Source organism: Sceloporus undulatus, chromosome 4 (genome assembly GCF_019175285.1).
Source record: "Sceloporus undulatus isolate JIND9_A2432 ecotype Alabama chromosome 4, SceUnd_v1.1, whole genome shotgun sequence".
In the NCBI taxonomy this organism is placed as follows: Eukaryota; Metazoa; Chordata; class Lepidosauria; order Squamata; family Phrynosomatidae; genus Sceloporus; species Sceloporus undulatus.
Window position 1 is genome coordinate 95,725,801 of NC_056525.1, and position 7,682 is coordinate 95,733,482.

General features: G+C 38.8%; 1 protein-coding gene across 1 annotated transcript in view; it reads left to right on the forward strand.

Moving 5' to 3' along the window:
- The first annotated feature begins 2,662 nt into the window (after positions 1 to 2,662).
- ST6GALNAC3 (ST6 N-acetylgalactosaminide alpha-2,6-sialyltransferase 3) overlaps positions 2,663 to 7,682 on the forward strand; it is a 294,151-nt gene continuing 289,131 nt past the window's right edge. The window contains exon 1 of the mRNA XM_042465669.1: positions 2,663 to 2,798. The gene's annotated coding sequence lies outside the window, so the exon portion shown is untranslated. The remainder of the gene's footprint in view (positions 2,799 to 7,682) is intronic.

Consider the following 7,682-nt stretch of genomic DNA (forward strand, 5'->3'; position numbering starts at 1 on the left):
CTCACTGGAGTATGAGGTTCAATAATTATATTTCCTTGTTGTTATGTGCCATCAAATTCACTTTGATTATGGGAATCCTATGAAGAAGACCCCATCAAGAGCAAGGTCACCAGTTTCCAACGAATTACGGCATCTTATAATATGTTCAAAATATCCTAGCCTCAGTTTAGTCAGATTTGATTTGGTCTAGTACTTATTTATTTGTCATTTCAGAAGTCCATGGCATTTGTAGAGCTCTTCTCCAACACCACATTTCAATTGATTTTTTTCCTGTCAGTTTTCTTCACAAAAAGTTTATATTGTACAATCACTCTTTCTCAGAATCGAAACAAGCTAGGAAATTTCCAGTTGTTTCTCATTTTCTGCCTAAATTAAGTTCACTTTGAGAGCCAGCATGGTATAGCAGTTTGAGCATTGGGCTACAATTGTGTAGACCAGGGTTCAAATCTCCACTCAGCCATGGAAACCCACTGGGTGTCCTTGGGAAAGTCACACTCACTCAGCCTCAGGAGAGGCAAAGCAAACCTCTCTGAACAAATCTTGCCAAGAAAACCCTGTGATAGTTCACCGTAATTTGGAAATGACTTGAAGGTACACAACCACAAGAAGCACACTTCTCTTCATCTAGATTGAGACTCTAGAGTGAAAGATCACTTTTATGGACCCTGAAACATTTCAGCAGTCACCCTATATTCCCACCAAGCCTCTCTTTTTTTAAAAAAAAGAAAGTGTAGTTTGAGGTGATTTTTGCCCCCAGATTGCACAGACCCCCATCAAATGTGCAAAAATTTACAGAATGTCTTCTTCCCATTTCAACAGCCTGGAACCAACCCACAACACACCATTTAGATCATGATGATGTTGGTTTGGGTTATTTTTGCCTGAAAACTGCCCAGAATCCTCCATGCAAAAATACTGATGCCCAAGCCATGGGCCCCAGAAACCTATTTTTATTTAGGTCTCTCTCAAACTGGTGAGTGCGATGTCACTTCTAGTCAACATTTTGGTAGGGACTCTAAAGAAAAACAGTGGTAATTTGCTGCACAGAAAAGTAAACTCTCTTTATAAATATACTGAAAATTTGGCTGCCACATTTTTATCTTTGTCATCACCCATCACTGAATTGTGACATCTTAAGAATTTATCTGATGTTGAATTCGGTCACCTCTTGAAAGGAGTTCTCAACTTTTGCTCTATCATGTGCTGTAATGGGAAATAGGTGCCTTTTGCTCTTGTAATGTGGCATCTAATATTTCTATTTGAATTTTAGAGGTAAGCACAAAAGTAGATGACAAGATAAAGGGGACTTGGAGAAAAGGAAATGTGAGTGGAATGAATGTTCCTAGGAGCATTTCTTGCAAACGTGGGAGTTAAATACTTTTGATCTGTGATGAATTCAGCATTCTGTGTTCCTTTGACTTTCCATGAGAAAATATGTCTTCTACAAGGATAGATAATATATTCTCACCCATTTCTCCAGCATGTTTTTCAGATGAATACAGCCTAAAATTCTTGCCCCACATTGTACCAATTAAAATGATAGTTGACTCTAAAGTGCTTCAGTTTTCTTCTAACTAGGTTGAACTTTGAGGAAGATTTAAACACACACACACACACGCGCACACACACACACACATACAGGTCCTCTATTATGTTTTGCTGTTACCATTACCCCTATGGCAAACAATCTGTTTCTCTGGTTCTCAGCAGTCATTTTCTATAAACCTAACTTTTTGTATGGTCTTTCATGAAATGGAAGGAAAAACCTTCCTGATGGTGGGTGTCAGAAATGACGGATAGCGTTCCAGAAAAAGGAATTGTGGGGTCCTTAACCTGCTCCAGCTAAAATTAATGGCAGTGTTCTGATTGATTTTGAAGGAAGAAAGGTTGGTCTGTTATAAGCTGTGAAGTATCTCATAACACTGTTTCACTAGCTGTTTTCACCTGTCCAAGCTGATTAGACCATCACTTCCACAGAATAAAGAACAACTGAAATTTCTTGGAGACACTTCTTGCTCTTTGCAACTTGATATTTGTGTAACTGTCTCCAGTGGGCATGAATGCAGACCCATGGGACAGTGATGGCTGGATTTGTGACTGGTGTGCATCCGAACATCGGCCATACAGCTGAAACTGTATACTAATCATCCTGTTTGTTCATTTGTGTGTTCGTGCCTACGCTGTGACAACAGTTATAGTTCGGGTGCTGATTTATTCCACACCAGTTGCATTTCTTTCAGTAGATACTTCCTATCATCTTATGACAACTATAACAGAACTTTAGCTTTGAATGTGGGATTACTTTTGAAAGTAGAGCTGAATGCAGAATAGCACTTACCAGCCTTCCACTTGAGCTGGATGAAGGGGGCAGAGAAGTAATTGCTATAATTCTCCTGCTACCACCTTCACTTCCTGAATAGTTAGTTCTGGAAGGTTTGTGTACATACCTTCTGGGACAGTATGAGTGCTGACACAGGAGACTGCAAAAGGATGAGGGAAGTCAGCAAGGTTTGCCTTCCGGCTCCTTTCCTCTAGTGGTATCCCAGTGCCTTCTGTGAATGGAAGGAACCTTTACATTTGCAGGACAATCCAATCTGTATCCAACCCCATTTTATCTTTCATCTTGCAGTTCATGTACTTATCAGAAATGGTTGCCCTTTTTCATATGGAACTGACCCATCCAGGCTTCCTAGTTCTCTGTATTAGAGAGATGACAGCTAAGTTCATAAGGCTCACTTGTATTTGGATCATCTGAATTGGACCTGTGGCAAATCTTCAGTCTGTACTAAGATGACAAGGTGAGTCCTGTGCTGAATAGTCATATTGCTTTTTGGCTGACAACAATATTAGAGTTCTGTAGGTTCACAGGCAAGTCTTCTTGATCAGGAAGATTATGAGATTCCAAAGTGAGCAATCCTGGGAAAGGACAGGGCACAGAAGTCTGTATTGTTTCTCTGGCAATTATTGCTGAAGGAGCAAAGTTGAACCAACAATTGTGTACTGGTTTCCTACATATAATATAATATAATATAATATAATATAATATAATAATAATTTTATTTTTACCCGCCTCTCCTCACGGCCCAATCACCTGGTTTGGTGTGGCTGATGAGCTACAGTACTTCTCTCTGGCCATTATGTGTGTGGACTACAGATACCAAGCAAATAGCTTCCCCAACCCAAAATTTCCCCCAGTGATCAGTGAAATAAAGCACCAATGCCCCTCGACCAGTGTCCTTGCCCTTTATATGAATTGCTTTGTGAACATCTTGATGTCAGAATACCAATGATACCAGCATTACAATAGGCTAATCACAAAGTGAGAATGGACAGCATTCACTGCATGGGAAAAAGAAATGACATCAGCAAGGCATTGTACGTTGTATAGTATATACGTTGTACATCTTTTCCCCATTTAGTACGTCTTCCTCATGCCAACTTAGATCAATGTAAGATGTCCATCCGGCACAGTTTTGTTGTTTCAAATAACAAAGGGACAAAGCAACAACAATTCTTTATTGCTGTCCAGAGACCCAGCACAATCAAATTCACAACATGTAAAACAAATCAAGAGCACAAGGAACAATTGGTCAATTTATACAGACCTTATTTCAAACATTTCCCCCTAGTACAGAAGCTAGCTGTTCTCTGATCCTGACCACTTAAGACAAAAACTTGGCAGCCACCAATGTCACAGTGGGTATCTTATCTTCTAATAGGAATTTGACATACAATTGGACTGATTTTCTTGGTTGATTTGCCATTAATATATTAATAATACATTGTTGAGACTGCTTATAGAATCTACAAGACAAAAGAATATGCCTCATGGATTCTACTTCATGGTTATTGCAGGGACATAATCTTTCAGTATAAGGGACATCAGCAAACCTACCTTGGAGCATTTTGGAGGGAAAAGCATTAAATCTAGCCTTGGTAAAAAGTCTATGATAATTAACAACACTCAAATTCATTAACAATTTGAATGGATGAAAAGATATGGCATAAAATATACTCAATGTGCTTAGTGAGCAGGATGAGTATCAACTAGTCTGAAGGTCACAAAAAACAACATCCTAAAATCTTTGTTTTACTGATTTGAGAGAAGTTTCATAACCCAGATATAAAAGGAGGAGGATGACAGACCAAATGAAACTGCTTTTTGGGTGATGAGCTTTGACCAATGGCTTATGTATTCAATCTTAGATAGAAAAGTAAACCTGTTCCTAATATACAAATACAAACCTTGAGCCAAAATTTTGAAGCTGCCAATCAAGCCCTTGTCAGTAGAAGATATTCCTCTGTTTCTAACAATAAGACTGTATTAGGAATGCATCTGAAGATTTGAAAGAGACCCCTCAAAAATTTAGCCTGAAGATTGTCTAGGTCTGATTCAAATAACAGAGGTATACAGCAATTGTACAGTTGTTTTAATGTTAAAGACTTTTGCAGCAGGTAGTACATGTTGGCCCTCTTTGGTAAAGAAAACAATGCAGAATGGTGGACTGACTAACTTGTGCTTTCTGATAGGCAGCAGATCTGTCTGTAGTCCATGACATTGTGTGGTGGAATATAAGACCTAGGTATTGAAAAATTCTAATCTGTTCCAGAACATGGCCATCTCCATTTGCATTGGGAAAATTTCTTCGCAAAAGTCATGACTTTAGATTTCCCAAAATTAATTTAAAGATCATTTTATGTACAGCTGGGTCTTGCGCTTACACATGGCTGCACCGCTGTTGGAAACAATGGCCCAGTACAGATCGGCCTTTTAGCATGTTAAGGAATTCGTGTTAGGGTTGCCTCGGGGCGTCGCTTACAGACGCCCTGCAACCCTAGCACGTATTCCGTACATCAAAATGGCAGCGCCCTGTACAGATGGGCGCCACCATTCTGACGCAATGGATGCTTGGCGTCTGCACATTGTGATGCTATTGTGATGTCGCGAGTGTGTCATTGGCACACTGTGGCATCACAGTGGCACCCCCCCAAAAAACCCACTTTTTGCGGGTTCTTTTTGCTGTGCAAGGAAGCCGTGCGGTTTGTCCGCTGCAGCTTCCTCATGCAGCAAAACAAGGCGTGGGCAGACTGCCCTTTTTGGGTGCTCTGTACTCCGCCAGTGAGATTTTTTTGTTATACATGTGTATGGAGGTTCAGAACAGAACCGCTATGGATACAAAAGGCCAAGTGTACAATAGTTCCAAAACGTCATTAGTAGATAGTTTAGTTGAGGTCTAAAATGTGAAAAAAATAACTGCATCGTCAGCATAAAGCAGAATGGGAATTTTCCTCTCTCCAAATTTGGGCAAATGACCATTGAGAAAAGACCAAATCTCCTTTGTATGAAGGCATCAAAATTGGCAATATGGGAATATATATGCAGACACACTCAAAATTATCAAATCAGTTTGAGAGACTTCCGCCTTTTCTTTGTCTCATAGGTGTATGGCTCCCTCTACAAAATGCTTTTTTAAAAAACATTAAAAAAAAAGGGAGAAAGAAATTGTGTCCCTTTGACATAATAAGGGGGAGAGATAATATGGATTTATTTTCTTCTGCAAAGCCCTGTTATTACCATTTTAATACTACAATATGATACAAAAGGATTCTTCAGATGAATAAATAAAAAGGGCAACCTTCTTCTCCATAACATTCTCCTTTTGTATTATTATTGTTACACTCTGACAAGAGATGAAAAACAAAAATAAAATAATTGGTTGAAAAGAAAAAGACCATGAACAAAAATACAGGTTTGTATATATAAAGGATATATTTGCTTGTCATACTAAGCCAGGGTGGACAACTTTAATGGATATAAGAGTCAGTTTAGCCTCATTATGATCTATTGTGTGGATCCTGGCACACGCCAAAACTGCTAGCAAAATTTGGTGGATCAAATCTGCACCATTTTAGTGGCAATTGGAAAAAGGCCCTTTAACACATATGTTGTCTTTTAAGGGGATTTTCCAGATTTTCAGAAGGGCGTTTAATGGTGTTTGCAGTTTGTCAATGAAATTCAGCTGCAAGATTCCCCCCCTTATTTCAACAGCACAGTTTCTGGATCCACATGCAGCTCCATGTTGCCATAGCACCCCTATGCTTATCACTGTATGCTAAGCCATGGCTTATATTAACAATGGTTTGTTGTTTTAGCTATTGAACTGACAGAGAACCATGCTTTATTTACCCCCCATTTTTTATCAGTTTTTTTTATTGTCCCCTTTTTCCATTTCCATTTTCAGGGGAACATGCCAGTGCCAAAGCATGGTTCTGGCTTCAGATGTAATGACAGCTCATGGCTTAATAAATCCAGATGTCAATTAGCCATGACAGACTGTGCTTTGTAGATCGGGTTTGACCCAACAAATGAATCAAAATTTGTTTCTAGATATGAGCACAAGAAATTAGAATTCAGCAAATCACAACAAAACTCAGTATTATATATGAACCTAGGCATAATTTCAAAGTCTTCCACATAGTCTTCTTTTTCTGATTCCTCCCAAAAAGCTACCTTATGGGCACCTAAATGAAGATCACTGAAACTTAACCTTTGGCCCTTTCACACTACAAATTTATAACATTATGATTCCCCTTTAAATGCCACGGCTACATCCTATGGAATCCAGGGGTTTGTTGTTTGGTGAAGCACTAGAGCTCTTGGATTGGGAATTCTAAGCACTCCTCCTTAAACTGCAAATCCCAGAGTTCTGTGGGGTGGAACCATGGCGGTTAAAGCGGAATCATAAAACTGTAATTGGGTAGTGTGAAAGGTCCCCTGGTCTGTTAAGATGAATTGCTATGTTTTTATACTTTCTTGTTTATTGTTATTTGTCAATAATCAATTATATAAATACAAATAAAAATAATTATCTCCGTTTCTGAGCATCTATATTTAATCTTTGTGAAAAGCTAATCAAGTTCCCTTTCTATTTGCTGATATAAAAGCAGAACAGATGACTTTATTGGTGCAAATATATTATGGCTGCTCTGACATTTATGTTTTCTTCTGTGATAGCTGAATTATTTCAATGGGAGTAAATCATGTACGCAAGACTAATGGAGAAAAACGCCACAAAATAGGGTATTTACTCCCATTCTGACAGGCAGTGGGGATTTTAAACTAATTTTGAATTTGACCTAATAGGATTTATGTCCCATTAACCTTAGGATAAACCACAAAATGTTTTTCAGACCAATGGGAAGGAATATCTATTCCATGAAAAAAACCATAAAGTTTTTAAAGGTTTCTCTGCCTGTAGCGCTGAGCTTCTGCATACTGTTTTTCACCTCCTAACAAATATCTCATTGAGGTGGAAATAGCAAAGGTTACTTCATTGGGAGTAATGCTGTGCTAGTGCTCCATCCACTGGGATGCATTTCCAAGATATGTATTTCTAAACGAAATAGTCATTAATGTATTATCAAGAAAGTTGATACTGTTCCTTCTGTATTTTTACCAGCAGATAGCACTGGCCTGAATCTACTTGCTAGTCCCATCTGATCCACATCTGCACCACAGAATTAATACGGTTTGACCCTGCTTCAAGTGCCCTAGCTCAGTACTAGGGAATTCTGGGATTTGTAGTTTTATGAGATATGTAACCTTTTCTGTCAGAGAGCTCTGGTGCTGCAACAAACTATAAATCCTAGGACCCATAGGATGGAGCTGTGACAGTTAAAGC